The sequence below is a fragment of the Callospermophilus lateralis genome, chromosome 8 (assembly GCF_048772815.1).
Source record: "Callospermophilus lateralis isolate mCalLat2 chromosome 8, mCalLat2.hap1, whole genome shotgun sequence".
Lineage (NCBI taxonomy): Eukaryota > Metazoa > Chordata > Mammalia > Rodentia > Sciuridae > Callospermophilus > Callospermophilus lateralis.
Window position 1 is genome coordinate 69408334 of NC_135312.1, and position 18239 is coordinate 69426572.

Here is an 18239-nt window from a genome sequence, read left to right on the forward strand (position 1 = left end):
ATTTAGTTGATTTACATAGAGAAAATATTCAGTGTCATCTTATTTAAAGTCAGTAGGGTAGCAGTTGTTTAAGAGAGGAATGGGTGATAAATACAGAGAAAAGTTGCTATCCAACCTTCTGTTCCCATCCTGGTGTCTATGAATAAGTTTGTTTTCAGAAGAAGAAAATCAACTCTGTACTTGTCTGGAGACCCTGCTGAACCAATATTCCTATATTGATCGCTACCTTAATATCTTTTGTTTGTGACTGGAAAGGCCTTGCTGCTATTTAGAGCATGGTCTTGCTGGAATTTAGTTCTTAGGTCCAGCTAGCATTAGGAAATCCACTTCAATTTATCCAGAGGGTGAAATTGAAGTTTCTTTTTTTTTTTTTAAAAAAAAAATTAATTGTTTTAAATCTACAACAACAGTGGAATGCATACAATCCTTATTACACATATAGAACACAATTTTTCATATCTCTGTATATAAAGTATGTTCACATCAATTTATGTCATTATATATTTACTTTTCTAGAAGGTAATGAGTCTGTGATCTTTGCCTGAAGTCACTGGAGGTGAGTTTTATAAAGTTGTACAAAGCACCATCGAGAGGTGCCAAGTTTATCTACCCTCTCACAGAAGATCTAAATGGTGTGTCAGTAGGGTGGGGTCAGCTTGATGCAGAGAGGACACAAAGGGTAAGGACTTCTCATCTGCCAGTGTTGCCCCCTGACTCCCACAGACACCCCTCCCCCAAGACTTGTTACCTACTTGTCTTATTTAAATTCACAGGAGTTTCTCAGTAGAATCTCTCTTAAATTTACATGAGTTCTTCTCTAGTTTCAAAGGGGTATATTGTTAACCATTATTATGTATTGTACTCTTTTTATTCACCTGATTGGTCATTGGTTGGGAGAGGATGAACTTTGGGATGGTTTGGAAGAAGTTCATAAAGAACATTTAGAAATCCTCTGTTTGGTTGTCCCTTTTAAGACCTCTCAATTTGGAAATATGACATCTAATTGGAGTGCAGGTGTTTTAATTTGTATCCTCCTCTCATTATAGGTTTTCAAGTTTTCTTATCACAGTAATTTGGGCTGTTCTTTGGAAAGGAACCTACTCATTGCAGCACAGTTTTTAAAAAGATTGGTTTAAATGTGTTCATGTTTTGTTATATCGTGTTTACAAATTTCATTTACCTGGACTGCCAACTTACTATTGCATTTCCCTCTACAGAAAAACAGAACTCTCCAAATGTCTTCCAACAATGACCTCATGTCCTGGTGACTCTGATGTCCTCCCTGGGACAACCTCCAGGGACCAGAAAGGGCCTGTGCTAAGTTTTCACAACATCTGTTATCATGTAAAAGAGAAGAGAGGCTTTCTATTTAACTGAAAAACAACTGAGAAAAAGAAACTATCAGATATCAAGTAGGTGCATAAAGCTTCAAAAGGATCACCTTATTGACTTAGAATGAACTTCAGGTTTTAGCTATTACCAATAAACTGCTATGGATATTTGCATTCAAATATCTAATTAGACATATTGAGCATTTTTCTTTTTTGCTAAATTAGGACAGAAATGATTGGATCAGAGATCAGTCCCAGCGACCCGCGGAGCGGCAGAACCACCCCCCACGCCTGCAAGGTAGGCGCACCTGACACCCACCGGCAGGTCAGGCCCAGCAACCCGAGGAGGGGCACAGCTGCTTCACGCGCCTGCAAGGTAGGCGGAACCGTGACCACCAACAAAACAAACCCAGTGGCACGCCAGACACATCGCCCCGGTTGGGGGAGGGGCAGAGTCGCCGGGCGCCTACAAGATTGGTGGACCCGCAACCCACCAGCAGAACAGGCACAGCAATCCACAGAGAGGCAGAGCCACCCCCGCATCTGCAAGGTAGGCGCACCTGCCACCCACCGGCAGGTCAGGCCCAGCAACTCTCAGAGGAACACAGCTGCTTCACGCGCATGCAAGGTAGGTGGAACCGTGACCACTGACAAAACAGGCCCAGTGGCCCGCCAGACACATCGCCCCGGTTGGGGGAGGAGCAGAGCCGCCGGGCGCCTGCAAGGTAGGCGGACCCACGAACAACCAGCAGAACAGGCACAGTAATCCGCAGAGTGGCAGATCCAACCCCCGAGCCTGCAAGGTAGGCAGACCTGCGACCCACCAGCAGGTCAGGCCCAGAAACCTGCGGAGGGGCACAGCTGCCCCACGCGCCTGCTAGGTAGGCAGAACTGTGACCACCAACAGAACAGGCCCAGCGGCCGGGCAGACACATCGCCCCGCCCCGGTTGGGGGAGGGGCAGAGCTGCCGGGCGCCTGCAAGGTAGGCAGACCTGCGACTCACCAGCAGATCAGGCCCAGTGACCCGCAGAGTGGCAGAGCCACCCCCGACACCTGCAAGGTAGGTGCACCTGACACCCACCGGCAGGTCAGGCCCAGCAACCCGAGGAGGGGCACAGCTGCTCCACATGCCTGCAAGGTAGGCGGAACCGTGACCACCAACAAAACAAGCCCAGTGGCCCACCAGACACATCTTCCCGGTTGGGGGAGGGGCAGAGCCGCCACCAGCGCCTGCTAGGTAAACAGAACTGCAGCCAACAGACAGAACAGGCCTAGCGGCCAGCGGAGGGGCAGAGCTGCTGCTCATGCCTGCAAGGTAGGCGGACCTGTGACCACCGAAAGAACAGGCCCACCAAAAGTACAGGCCCAGTGGCCTGCCGTGGTAGGCACATTTCCCCAATTGGAGGAGGGGCAGAACCACTGCCAAAGCCTGTGAGGGAGACTTTGCAACTATAAAAGAGCAATATAAATATATAGGGGGAAAAATCAATAACACAACAGTTTCACCAAGCAGAAAGAAACGCGATCAGTATGAAAAGACAAGGAAAAAAAGGACCACAAGCAATGCACGTCAACTCAACATTAGAAGAGGTAATATCTGCAGCAGATGGGATGTCAGATAAAGAATTCAGGATATACATGCTTCAGATGATCTGGAGTCTCAAGGAAGACATTAGACAGCAAAATCAGACAATGAAAGACCACTTCGACCACTTTGACAATGAATTTCATAAACAAATCCAAGAAGCAAAAGATCAATTATACAGGGAGATAGAGGTTATAAAAAACAAACAAAAAGAAATCCTTGAAATGCAGGAAGCAATAAACCAACTTAAAAACTCAATTGAGAATACTACCAGCAGAGTAGAACACTTAGGAGATAGAACATCAGACAATGAAGACAAAGTATTTCAACTGGAGAAGAACATAGACAGCTCAGCAAAGCTGTTAAGAAACCATGAACAGAACATTCAAGAAATATGGGATAACATAAAGAGACCAAACTTAAGAGTCATTGGGATACAGGAAGGTATAGAGGTCCAAACCAAAGGAATGAGCAATCTATTCAATGAAATAATATGAGAAAACTTCCCAGACTTGAAGAATGAGACAAAATCCCAAATCCTAGAAGCCTACAGGATGCCGAATGTGCAAAATCATAAGAGATCCACACCAAGACACATTATAATGAACATGCCGAACATACAGAATAAGGAGAGAATTTTAAAAGCTACAAGAGAAAGGAAGCAGATTACATTTAGGGGTAAACCAATCAGGATAACAGCTGATCTTTCAACACAGACTCTGGAAGCTAGAAGATCCTGGAATAACATATTTCAAACACTGAAAGAAAATGGGTTCCAACCAAGAATTGTGTATTCAGTGAAATTAAGCTTCAGGATGGAAGATGAAATTAAAACCTTCCATGATAAACAAAAGTTAAAAGAATTTGCAGCTAGAATGCCATCTCTTCAAAACATCCTCGGCAAAATATTACAGGAAGAGGAAATGGAAAATATCAATGAAAACCAACAGTGGGAGGTAGTACAGTAAAGGGGGGGAATAAACAAAGAGGAAAACAAACCATGTTTAGTAACATAAATAAACAAATATGGCTGGAAGAACAACCCATATCTCAATAATAACCCTAAATGTTAATGGCTTAAACTCACCAATTAAGAGACACAGGCTAGTAGAATGGATCACAAAACAAGACCCAACAATATGCTGCCTTCAGGAGACGCATTTGATAGGAAAAGACATACATGGACTGAAGGTGAAAGGTTGGGAAAAATCATATCACTCATATGGACTTCGGAAACAAGCAGGAGTGTCCATACTCATATCAAATAAAATAGATTTCAAGCCAAAGTTAATCAAAAGGGATAAAGAGGGACACTACATACTGCTCAAGGGAACCATACACCAACAAGACATAACAATCATAAATATATATGCCCCAAACAATGGTGCAGCTATGTTCATCAAACAAACTCTTCTCAAGTTCAAGAGTCTAATAGACCACCATATAATAATCATGGGAGACTTCAACACCCCTCTCTCACCACTGGACAGATCTTCCAAACAAAAGTTGAATAAGGAAACTATAGAACTCAATAACATAATTAATAACCTAGACTTAATTGACATATATAGAATATACCAAACAAGATCAAGCAGTTACACTTTTTTCTCAGCAGCACATGAATCCTTCTCAAAAATAGATCATATATTATGTCACAGGGCAACTCTTAGAAAATATAAAGGAGTAGAGATAATACCATGCATCTTATCTGATCATAATGGAATGAAATTGAAAATCAGTGATAAAAGAAGTAAGGAAACATCATGCATCACTTGGAGAATGAACAATAGGTTACTGAATGATCAATGGGTTATAGAAGACATCAAGGAGGAAATTAAAAAATTCTTAGAGATAAATGAAAACACAGACACAACATGTCAGAATCTATGGGACACATTGAAAGCAGTTCTAAGAGGAAAATTTATTGCTTGGAGTTCATTCCTTAAAAAAAGAAAAAACCAACAAATAAGTGATCTAACACTTCAACTCAAAATCCTAGAAAAAGAAGAGCAAAACAACAGCAAAAGAAGTAGAAGACAAGAAATAATTAAAATAAGAGCTGAAATTAATGAAATCAAAACAAAAGAAACAATTGAAAAAATTGACAAAACTAAAAGTTGGTTCTTTGAAAAAAATAAATAAAATCGACAGACCCTTAGCCATGCTAATGAAGAGAAGAAGAGAGAGAACTCAAATTACTAGCATATGGGATGAAAAAGGCAATATCACAACAGATACTTCAGAAATACAGAAGATTTTCAGAAATTATTTTGAATCCTTATACTCCAATAAAATAGAAGATAATGAAGGCATCGATAAATTTCTTAAGTCATATGATCTGCCCAGATTGAGTTAGGAGGATATTGACAACCTAAACAGACCAATATCAATTGAGGAAATAGAAGAAACCATCAAAAGACTACCAACTAAGAAAAGCCCAAGACCGGATGGGTTTACAGCAGAGTTTTACAAAACCTTTAAAGAGCAACTAATACCAATACTTTTCAAGCTATTTCAGGAAATAGAAAAAGAGGGAGAACTTCCAAATTCATTCTATGAGGCCAACATCACCCTAATTCCTAAACCAGACAAACACACTTCAAAGAAAGAAAACTACAGACCAATATCTCTAATGAACCTAGATGCAAAAATCCTCAATAAACTTCTGGCGAACCGGATACAAAAACATACCAAAAAAATTGTGCACCATGATCAGGTAGGATTTATCCCTGGGATGCAAGGTTGGTTCAATATACGGAAATCAATAAATGTTATTCACCACATCAATAGGCTTAAAAATAAGAACCATATGATCATCTCGATAGATGCGGAAAAAGCATTCGACAAAGTACAGCATCCCTTTATGTTCAAAACTCTAGAAAAACTAGGGATAACAGGAACATACCTCAATATTGTAAAAGCAATCTATGCTAAGCCTCAGGCTAGCATCATACTGAATGGTGAAAAACTGAAGGCATTCCCTCTAAAATCTGGAACAAGACAGGGATGCCCTCTCTCACCACTTCTGTTCAACATAGTTCTCGAATCACTGGCCAGAGCAATTAGACAGATGAAACAAATTAAAGGCATAAAAATAGGAAAAGAAGAACTCAAATTATCACTATTTGCAGATGACATGATTCTATACCTAGCAGACCCAAAAGGGTCTACAAAGAAACTATAAGAGCTAATAAATGAATTCAGCAAAGTGGCAGGATATAAAAATCAACACGCATAAATCAAAGGTATTCCTGTATATCAGCAACAAATCCTCTGAAATGGAAATGAGGACAACCACCCCATTCACAATATCCTCAAAAAAAATAAAATAATTGGGAATCAACCTAACAAAAGAGGTGAAAGACTTATACAATGAAAACTACAGAACCCTAAAGAGAGAAATAGAAGATCTTAGAAGATGGAAAAATATACCCTGTTCATGGATAGGTAGAACTAACATCATCAAAATGGCGATATTACCAAAAGTTCTCTATAGGTTTAATGCAATGCCAATCAAAATCCCAACGGCATTTCTTGTAGAAATAGAGAAAGCAATCATGAAATTCATATGGAAAAATAAAAGACCCAGAATAGCAAACACAATGCTAAGCAGGAAGTGTGGATCAGGCGGTATAGCTATACCAGACTTCAAACTATACTACAGAGCAATAGTAACAAAAACAGCATGGTACTGGTACCAAAACAGGTGGGTGGACCAATGGTACAGAATAGAGGACACAGAAACCAATCCACAAAATTACAACTATCTTATATTTGATAAAGGGGCTAAAAGCATGCAATGGAGGAAGGATAGCATCTTCAACAAATGGTGTTGGGAAAACTGGAAATCCATATGCAACAAAATGAAACTGAATCCCTTTCTCTCGCCATGCACAAAAGTTAACTCAAAGTGGATCAAGGAACTTGATATCAAATCAGAGACATGGCGTCTGATAGAAGAAATAGTTGGCTATGATCTACATACTGTGGGGTTGGGATCCAAATTCCTCAAAAGGACACCCATAGCACAAGTGTTAATAACTAGAATCAACAAATGGAACTTACTCAAACTAAAAAGTTTTTTCTCAGCAAAAGAAACAATAAGAGAGGTAAATAGGGACCCTACATCCTGGGAACAAATCTTCACTCCTCACACTTCAAACAGAGCCGTAATATCCAGAATATACAAAGAACTAAAAAAATTAGACAATAAGACAACAAATAACCCAATGAACAAATGGACCAAGGACCTGAACAGACATTTCTCAGAGGAGGACATACAATCAATCAACAAGTATATGAAAAAATGCTCACCATCTCTAGCAGTCAGAGAAATACAAATCAAAACCACCCTAAGATACCATCTCACTCCAGTAAGATTGGCAGCCATTAGAAAGTCAAACAACAACAAGTGCTGGCGAGGATGTGGGGAAAAGGGTACTCTTGTACATTGCTGGTGGGACTGCAAATTGGTGTGGCCAATTTGGAAAGCAGTATGGAGATTTCTTGGAAAGCTCGGAATGGAACCACCATTTGATCCAGCTATTCCCCTACTCGGTCTATTCCCTAAAGACCTAAAAAGAGCACACTATAGGGACACTGCTACATCCATGTTCATAGCAGCACAATTCACAATAGCAAGACTGTGGAACTAACCTAGATGCCCTTCAATAGACGAGTGGATAAAAAAAATGTGGCATTTATACACAATGGAGTATTACTCTGCATTAAAAAATGACAAAATCATAGAATTTGGAGGGAAATGGATGGCATTAGAGCAGATTATGCTAAGTGAAACTAGCCAATCACTTAAAAACAAATGCCAAATGTCTTCTTTGATATAAGGAGAGTATGTAAGAACAGAGTAAGGATGAAGAGCATGAGAAGAAGATTAATATTAAACAGGGATGAGAGGTGGGAGGGAAAGGGAGAGAGAAGGGAAATCGCATGTAAATGGAAGGAGACCCTCAGGGGTATACAAAATTACATACAAGAGGAAGTGAGGGGAAAGGGGGAAAATATAAGGGCTAGAAATGAATTACAGTAGAGGGGTAGAGAGAGAAGAGGGGAGGGGAGGGGCGAGGGGAGATAGTAGAGGATAGGAAAGGCAGCAGAATACAACAGACACCAGAATGGCAATATGTAAATCAATGGTTGTGCAACTGATGTGATTCTGCAATCTGCATACGGGGTAAAAATGGGAGTTCATATCCCAATTGAATCAAAGTGTGAAATATGATATATCAAGAACTATGTAATGTTTTGAACAACCAACAATAAAAAATAATTTAAAAAAATAATAATAAAAAAAATAAGAATGCTGATCCATAATATGCTGTAGTGTGTGGGGGGGCAGTAATGGGAGGATTAAATGAATTCTAGATAGGGAAAAGGGGAGGGAGGGAAAGGAAGGGGACATGGGGGTAGGAAACATGGTGGAATGCGATGGTCATCATTACCCTAAGTACTTGTAAGAAGACACGAAGGATGTGACTCTACTTTGTGTATAACCAGAGCTATGAAAAATTGTGCTCTTTCTGTGTAACATGAATTGTAATGTATTCTGTTGTCATACATAACAAATCAAAATTTTCAAAAAAAGAAGGCGGCATTGGTTATGTTCCTAAGGACAATGACTGAAATTCTGCAAAGACACGAGATCTCCAAGAGGTACCTCAAATTCAACAAATCCATGACTAAGTTCTTAAGCTCTATTAAACGTGTTCTTTTAACAAAAAAAAAAAAATAAAGAAATTATCGGATCACTTGTTAAGTGTGTGTTTAGCTTTGAATGGAACTGAACTAAAATCCATTCATTAAAGGGATTGTACCATGTAAATCAATCTTTGAGAAAATGAACAATTAATGTGCAATTTGGTTTCCCTTATGTATGCCACATGGCGGAAATAGGCCTGGTGGTGTCATTCATTTCTTTCTTTCTTTCTTTCTTTCTTTCTTTCTTTCTTTCTTTCTTTCTTTCTTTCTTTCTCTCTCTCTCTCTCTCTCTCTCTCTCTCTCTCTCTCTCTCTCTTTCTTTCTTTCTTTCCTTCTTTCATACCAGCATTGAACCTATGGCACTTGACCGCTATGCCACATCCCCTACTCAGACCTTTATTATGATTTATTTACAGACAGTTGTTCTCCCTGTCTTGCTTAGGGCCTTATTAAGTTGCTGAGGCTAACTTTGAACTCATGATCCTCCTGTTACATCCTCTTGGCCTGATGGGATTACATTCATGTGCTACCACACTGGCTACTTTATTGCTTTTTGATTGTGAGTATATAATTGATCTTTCCAAACTCTAAAACAGAATTTTTTCAATTTCACTACTCAAACATGTTTTCTGAAACAGACAATTTTTAGTTTTGGGTACCTTTGCAGTATATGTCCTTTTTATGTTCTAGAAGTAAAGAGGTTGAAATGATAGTATATTGTGAAAGTACTTTTCTTTTCAAATAGACCTGCTTTAAATGAATTGTCTATTTATAGTTGTTCACAGTCTATAACAATTTACTCATTACTCACTCTAATAAAAACAGGTAGAACATATTTAAATATAAGATCCCTACAATTTAATTGAAGTTACATAATTTTTAAAATACCTAATAATTGTGATTTTATTTTTATTCTTTTCATTCAACCAGAAAATAAGAATTCAAAGTTTGGTGTTAAAGTGGGATCTAGAGTGGAAGGGAGATGAGTGTTTCTTTAGAACCTATCACTAAGAGGTACCTCCATGAGTTCACAGATGCTGGGAATTAGGAGTGTCAGTGTTTTTCTGATATTTTGTGAGCCTCTTTTTTCTTTTGATGGTGTCACAATGTAATTTGGCTTTGCTCAGATACTATGACCTATGAGTTCTGTTTGTGTAATAAGGGAAATAATCATTCCTAGAAAAAACAAGCACCTTCTCCTGGTTCTCCAAGGCTGGAGAGTGGTTATAAAAGAACCTTTTGACTGAGTGTGGCTGAAGATCTATACAGAATTTGGTGTTTGTTGTATTTACTTGATATTTTTCAAGCAACTCTCTACTTTTCCATTAATGCTAGCCAACTCCCATTAGAAATCAAAAAAGTGACAAGATAGCATAAAAATGTTGAGGCACAGGCAGAAGAGAAATAGCAAGGAACTGAGGGCTCCTGGGCTGAGGCCAGAGCTTCTGTATGTATTGGAATTCTGTCCATGCAACAAAATCTGCTGCCTTTCCTACTTCTTCTTTCTTCTGTTGGTTAAGAAATCCTGACTAGGAGAATAAGGAAAGGAATGGTGGATGGAAGGCTTTGATTTTTTGCTACATAATTAGATAGATTTGACTTATGAAAAGCTGACAAGTCTTTTGTGAAATACACAATAATTAAGAAATTGTTGTCCTAACATATTTTGTGATGAAAGAGGTAGAAAGTACCATGCTTTGAATATGAGCAGGTTGAATATATATATAATGCATACATTGCATAGGGGTTCATTTACCTCACTTATCCTTTCCATCTAATCAACTAGGGATTCAATACACTAAAGTGGAGATTCACTTATTCAAAAAAATATGGGTTTCTAGTAGGTGTCTGGTGTTATACAAGATGCTGGTGACAGAGATATATCCTCTTTTAGTCTGATGGATGAATCAGAAAACTAGAGCATTTTCCCTCATTCTTGTGGTGATTGACAGAAGTAAGTATTCAAAGACAGAACAAAAGCTCATCACCCTTCATTGAGGGCCAGGTGCATGGAGATTGAACTTGTGATAAGTGTGTGTATTGGGGGGAGGTTGACCATGCCCCAGGAATGACATTTGGATCCTTTGCCTATAAAGAGAACAAGACCAAAGATTGTACCATTATCTACTAACATGCAATAGAACCAACAGAAATCCTTCAGGTGACTTTCATCTTTTGTACTCAGTACTTGAGATTCAGTGTGTGGTGGGTAATAGGGAAATGAAGGAGGGAGAAGTGGTTACATTAAGACACAGGCTGGTCGTGAAGATTTTACAGTATGAAAAAAAGGGCCTCTGCAGACACATGCTATAAAGTGGAAAATTAAGGGGGAATGGCTTGTGAGGGGTAAGAGAATGGTGGAGGGAGGGTGGGGAAACCAAAAAATAGTGGACCATATTTGATGGACATAACTGTCTTGGTGGAATGAAAGTAGCTCTAAACCAATGAGCAAGACTCTGTCAAATCACAGTGTTTGTGAAAATAGGGGGCTGATCCCTGGGCTAGAATGTAAACTCCAGGGCACTAGGAATTTGTTTTCCCATTTGTTATCTACTTGATTTGTTCTCATCTGTGTCCCATCTCCTAGAAGTGTATGTTGTACACACATAGTAGACACGTCATAATTGTATTGCCTGATGAATTGTGGAACAGTCACTGCTCCACATAGGAATGGTTGGATTTGCAATTCTACAGTACTGCTGTTTTCTGTAACACTGGGGTTTAGTGTCAGAGAAAGCCAAATAGCAGGATCTGTGACATTCTTTGCCTTAACATTCACATTTTGTTCCTGGTTGAATCATTCAGAATGGCTTGGTCATTCCTTGAGGAAAGTATGTTAAAACGTGGGAAGGTTTTCAAGTAATGAAGACTTAGGGAATAAGGTTTTCCTGGTCATTTTAGAAGCACTTGCTAGGTAGATATTAATAAGGGAGATGTATTAAGAACTGTAGAGAAATGAGCTTTGAGAATTTACCCAGACATTTTGCATTTGGGGGATGGCTAATGATTGAACTCAAGACTTCATGAATGCTAAACATCCATACTAGCACTGACCTATACCCCCAGACCTACCCAGTCATTTGTGTGTCTTTACACTGGAGGAAGGAAGGATATCAAATGAATTAAGAGTTTTCTGAGTCACAGCTGGCTCTTGCTTTACCCCACTCTCATTATACTAGTCCAGTGATTTAGAGTTTCTTCAGTCAATGAACAAAGTGAAAGGTACATTTAACTCCAGCCACTAGCAACCCTAGTTTTATTGTGATAGATCAGGCGCTACAGGCCAAGAAAGGTGAGACCATTCTGGATGTGAGTGCTGTGGGACAGTAGTGTGGGGACTTTCATATTTTATAACAGTTGTACACTCATAGGGTATTAGTATGTGAGGACACATAGCTGTTGGCTTGGATCCTACATTTGGAATAGATACGGATTCCACAGTAGAACACATATTGATGTGCCTAGCAATTCAAAAGAGAGACTGGCATAAACACCAGAGTTCTGAATGTATGAAGCCAGACTGCTGTGTGCACTCCTGTGCCCCTGCAGTAGCCCTGCCCTTAGTTCTTTTCCTCCATTTCATTCTACTTAGTAGTTTCACCTCTTATATTTAGGACAGCATTGAGCCTATTTGAATTATTGGGCCTTAGAACAGTCAATAATGCCATAATTACCCCTTCTATGCTATCTGATTTTTCAGTGCCCTCAGGCATACACTTGATTTGACTGAATCATAGTTGCATCCATTTTCTGAGAGAAAATGGTTTCTTATATTCTGGGGTGATTTATTCCACTCTTGAATTTCTACTGAAGACACATTAATTTTTGTTCTGATGAGATTCTAAAAGTGAGAACATTGCTGCTTATAAGTCTCCAAATCAGTGGTTCATTCATTGTGTCTGAATTGACTGAGAAGCAGGTGAGGGGATTTGAAGAGGCTGATCATCAAACATTATTCAGAAGTTGTTTTAAGAGGGATAAGAGTAATACAGATAATTGATGAGAATTTACTATTCATTTTGTGATATGTGAACACAAATGGAAATATGTCATTTCCCAAACAGCATTAATGGTTTCAAGATATTTTGGGAATGTGAGGGATTTTTCTTAATTCCTGACTATTGGATGATATCCTATGTATGCTAGACTTCTATTAAGAATGACTTATTTTCTTTAAGTTTCGGTGCTTGTTATCTGTCTGGAATTTCATCAACTAAACATATTCAATGCAGCCGCTAAAACTATAGAACACTATAAAAACTAAAATACTAAGTCAGTATATTTTGTGTTTACAGTGTGATCATGAAACCTGACATTAATCCTATCATGGGACCCTCAGGTGGAGGCAAAACTTTGTGAGTACAATAGAAAGTATAATTCAAAGCCCTTTTGGTGCTTTTTCAGCTAGACTGTGGAACCAACCCAGATGCCCTTCAATAGATGAATGGATTAAAAAATGTGGCATTTATACACAATGGAGTAATTCGCAGCACGAAAAAATGACAAAATCATGGAATTTGCAGGGAAATGGATGGCATTAGAGCAGATTATGCTAAGTGAAGCTAGCCAGTCCCTAAAAAACAAATGCCAAATGTCTTCTTTGATGTAATGAGAGCATCTAAGAACAGAGCAGGGAGGAAGAGAAGGAGGAAAAAATTAACATTAAACAGAGACATGAGGTGGGAGGGAATGGGAGAGAAAAGGGAAATTGCATGGAAATGGAAGGAGACCCTCATTGTTACACAAAATTACATATAAGAGGTTGTGAGGGGAATGGGAAAAAAACAAGGAGAGAAATGAATTACAGTAGATGGGGTAGAGAGAGAAAATGGGAGGGGAGGGGAGGGGGGATAGTAGAGGATAGGAAAGGTAGCAGAATACAACAGTTACTAATATGACATTATGTAAAAATGTGGATGTGTAACCGATGTGATTCTGCAATCTTTGTAATGTTTTGAACAACCAATAAAAAAAATCACAGACATTTGCTGAGCATTCCTGGTCTGGTCCTAAGTAGTGTATATCACTTGCTTTTAGACTATCTTGTGGTTTGAATCCTAGGACCAGAAAGTTTTATTAAAATTCAGTATGAGTAACACAACATGATAAGGTGATAAGTCATAGCAGCTTGCGATGTTATCAGCAAATGAGGAAGGATGATAAGGGAATACTATTACAATGGAGAGAAAGAGCTGAAGTTCTCAATGAGCACATGCATCTGAGACAAAAGGTCCTACTACCTGGGTTGGGATCATCAACATAAAGGTCATTTGGACTCTGCTGGACAAGCTCATCATCTCTTGCTTTAATGTGTTTGGGATTTTGTATAGTAAATGATGAAAAGGAAGGTAAGAATTTCTCTCTCTCTCTCTCTCTCTCTCTCTCTCTCTCTCTCTCTCTGTGTGTGTGTGTGTGTGTGTGTGTGTGTTGTGTGTGTGTGTGTGTGTGTGTGTGTGTGTGAGAGAGAGAGAGAGAGAGAGAGAGAGAGAGAGAGAGAGAGAGAGGTAGAGAGAGTGTGTGTGTATGTGTGTGTACAGACCGTATGTTAAACCATAGATTTTTTTGATTAGTTCATTTTTAACATGAACAAAATTTGGATTCTGAGTATGTGAGAGTTGTAGCCTTTGTAGGAAGGAAAAATCTCACAATATATGTGTCCTTTTATAGGTTGTTAGATATCTTAGCTGCAAGGAAAGACCCAAGTGGTTTATCTGGAGATGTCTGGGTACATGGAGTACCTGAGGATTCCAATTTCCCACATAATACAGGTTATCTGGTACAGGTAAGTATTAGTGATTTTGCCTTTTAGGTTTCCCCTGTTCCCATAAGGCAAGAGCCTTGGCTTATAGTTTAGTATGCTTCCAATTGAACATACTCATAACCAACTTTATTTACACCACATTTATAAAAATTGAGGAAGGAGTCAAAAGGAGAGATAGAAAGAACCTGGAATATTAACTTTTAGGCAGTGGTATCAATTCTAGCTCTCCTATCATTTCCAAAAGGATCTATTGTTGTCCTTTTTGCCCTTCATTCACCTCTCTTCTTCTCCTAAAGGATGACTTTAGCAATTCCTCATTGAAAGGTTTGTAAGTGTCTAGAAGGCATAATTTTGTGTGCTCCACCTGGGTATGAAAATAGGGAATGAAAATGCTTCCCTTGGGCTCTGAAGTTGTGAGTGTGGAGTTTCTGAAATCCTTAGAGTTGAATATTCACAGTAGCTAGAACTTTCCTTTGGGTTTGTTATTTTCATTTATTAAATTACATACACTGAATTGATAGTCTTAGAAAAGACGAACTATTTCTCAAGGAAATCACATTTGCCTTCAGGATGGTGTTGTGATGGACACCCTGTCAGTGAGAGAAAATATATGGTTCTCAGCGGCTCTTTGGATTCCAACAACTATATCAAAACAGGAAAAAAAAATGAGAGGATCAACAAGGTCATTAACGAATTAGATCTGGAGGAAGTGGCAGATTCCAAGGTAATGTAAGAAACCTGATAGAATCATAACCAGGAAGGAGGGGCTCCCACGTGGGCAATGTGACCTTAATCAGAATTTTCCCAAAGATTGTGTTGTCAAAATTGGTGGTTTTCTGTAGTGATGAGAAAAGTGATTATTTACATACTAAGAAGGCGGAAATTATGTGAAGAAACAATCTTAACTCTGTCTTGTCCTGGAGATGGAGTAGGTCTATGTGGAGAGAGCCTCTCACCCAGCCTTTTCCATGATCCTCCCACCCCCATTGTTCAAGACACAGATCATTTGATTCTTTGCATTGAGTTTTATTCTTGTTTTTCTTTTTTCCTCTTTTAGCTGCTTTTCTACATTTCCTTCTCCAGGGAACATTGTTACATAATTTTGTTTTGTTTTGTTTTGAGGTTTACATGTGGATGTGATAAATCAAAAGAATCCAAGGATTCCTTTTTTTAATATGGTTCTTTTTAGTTATACATAACCCTGGGATTCATTTTGACTTAATTATAAAAGCATGGAATATAATTTGTTCTGGCTTATTCCTGTACTTCCCCTTTTCCTTTCCTCCTCTACAGATCTTCTGTTTACTGACAGTTTTTTTTTTAAACTTAGTGCCTTGTGTATGTATATGATGATAAGATCCACTCTGTTGTATTCATAAACGTACATAGGAAAGTTTGGTCAGATTCATTCCACCCTCTTTTCTTATTTCATTCCTATTACCTTCCCTTCATTTCCCTTTGTTTACTCTACTCAACTCTTTTTTTAAATTTTTTTTTAAAATCCCTCTCCCCTTAGCTTGAATTAGATTCCACATATCAGAGAAAACATTCAAACTTTGCCTTTTTTTGGCATTGGCTTATTTCACTTGGTATGATAGTCTGCAGTTCCCTCCATTACTGGCAAATGCCACAATGTCATTCTTCTTTATTACTGAGCAATACTCCTTTGTGTATATATAGCACATTTTCTTTATCCATTATTCTGTTGAAGGGTACTTAGTTTGCTTATCTAGCTTGGCTGTTGTGAATTTTGCTACTATAAACACTGCTGTGCATCACTGTAGTATGTTGATTTAAATTTTCCTGGATATATACCAAAGAATGGGATAGCTGGTTTATATGGTGGTTTCATTTTAGGCTTTAGAGGAATCTTCATACTCCATAGTGTTTACACAAATTTTCAGTCTCATACCACCAACAATGTATGAGCATACCTTTCCCCCCACATTCTCACCAACAATTATTGTTATTTGTAGTCTTGAAAGTCACCTTTCTGACTAGAGTGAGATGAAATCTCCAAGTAGTTAAAATATATATTTCTCTAAGTGCTACTGATATTCAACATTTTTTCATGTACTTGTTTTCTGTTTGTCTTTCTTCATTTGAGAAGTGTCTGTTTAATTCTTTTGCCCATTTTCTGGTTGGTTCATTTTTTAAATTGGTGTTATAGTTTTTGAGTTACTTGTATTTTTTGAAATTCATGCCCTTTGTGAGGAGCAGGTAGGAAAAATTTCTCCCATTCTGAAGCTTTCTCTTCACACTTAGTTCTTTTCTTTACTGTGCCAACATTTTTGGGTTTTATGCCATCCCACTCATTGATGTTTTTAATTATATTTCTTGTGTTTTAGGAATCTTGTTAAGAAAGTGGTTTTCTGTGCCATCATGTTGGAGTGTTGGGCCAATATTGTCTTCAAGCAGATGCAGCATTTCTAAATTCTAGGTCTTTGATCCACTTTAAGTTGAGCTTTGTGCAGTCTGAGAGATAGAACCTAAATGTCATTCTACTCCATATGGATTTCCAGTCATCCCATCACTATTTGTTGGAGAAGCTGTCTTTTTTGCAACATGATTTTGGCATCTTTTTCTAGTATGAGGTAACTGTATTTATGGGACTTTGTCTCTGTGTCTTCTACTCCATTCCATTAGACTTCATATCTGCATTGGTGTCAGTACCATGCTGTTTTTCTTTCTATAGCTCTGTAGAATAATTTGAGGTTCAATATTGTGATGCTATCCTGCTTTTCATTAGCAGTGAATCTGTGCAGTGCTTTAGATAGAATGGCCATTTTGACAATATTAATTATTTCTATCCAAGAACAAGAGATGTCTTTTCATCTTCTGAAGTCTACTTCAATTTTTTTTAGTGTTCATTGTAGGTGATGTTTCACTTCCTGTGTTAGATTTATTATAAGGGGTTTATTGAGGCTATTGTGAATAAGATAGTCTTTCTAATTTCTTGTAGTGATAGTTCATTTTTCATCTTAAATTTTCTTTAAGTTTTTTTTTTTTATTTCTTTTTTTTAGTTTGGCTAAGAGTTTATCTATTTTGTTTACCTTACAAAAAACCCACTTTTTCATTGATCTTTGGATCTTTTTTCATTCTCAATTTCATTGGTTTCTGTTCTGATGTTGATTATTTCCTATCTTTTATTGATTTTGGTGTTGCTTTGTTCTTGTTTCTTAGGGCCTTGAGATGTAATTTTAGATTACTTACTTGTTGCCCAAGCTCAATGTTACAAACTTTACTCTTAGAGCTGTCTTCATACTGTCCAAGAGATTTTGATATGTTCTATCACTATTCTCATTTATTTTTAATTTTTTTATTTCTTCCCTTATTTCTTCTGCTATCCATTCACCTCAGAAGAGTATTATTTAATCTGCTGGTGTTAGAGTAATTTCTGTTTTTTATCTTTTATTTAATTTAAATTTTCATTTACTTATTAATTTTTTATTATTATTTTTTAATTTATATATGACAGTGGAATACTTTAAAATTCATATTATACATATAGAGCACAATTTTTCATATCTCTGGTTGTATACAAAGTATATTCACACCAATTCATGTCTTTATACATGTACTTTGGATAATAATGTCCATCACATTCCACCATCATTTCTAACCCCAATCCCCTCCCTTTCCGTCATACCCCTCCCTTTCTTTCCTACCCCTCTGCCATATCTAGAGTTTGTCTATTCCTCCCATGTTCCCCTCCCTACCCCAGAGTGAATAAGACTCATTATATCAGAAAAAAACATTCAGCTTTTAGTTTTTGGGGATTGGCTAACTTCACTTAGCAAAATTATCTCCTCCATCTCCATTCATTTACCTGAAAATGCCATGAT

The 18239-nt window shown here is 38.1% G+C and overlaps 1 pseudogene; it reads left to right on the forward strand.

Annotated features, from left to right (window-relative positions):
• Positions 1–1248: 1248 nt before the first annotated feature.
• LOC143405705 (broad substrate specificity ATP-binding cassette transporter ABCG2-like) lies at positions 1249–16826 on the forward strand (annotated as a pseudogene).
• Positions 16827–18239: the final 1413 nt, after the last annotated feature.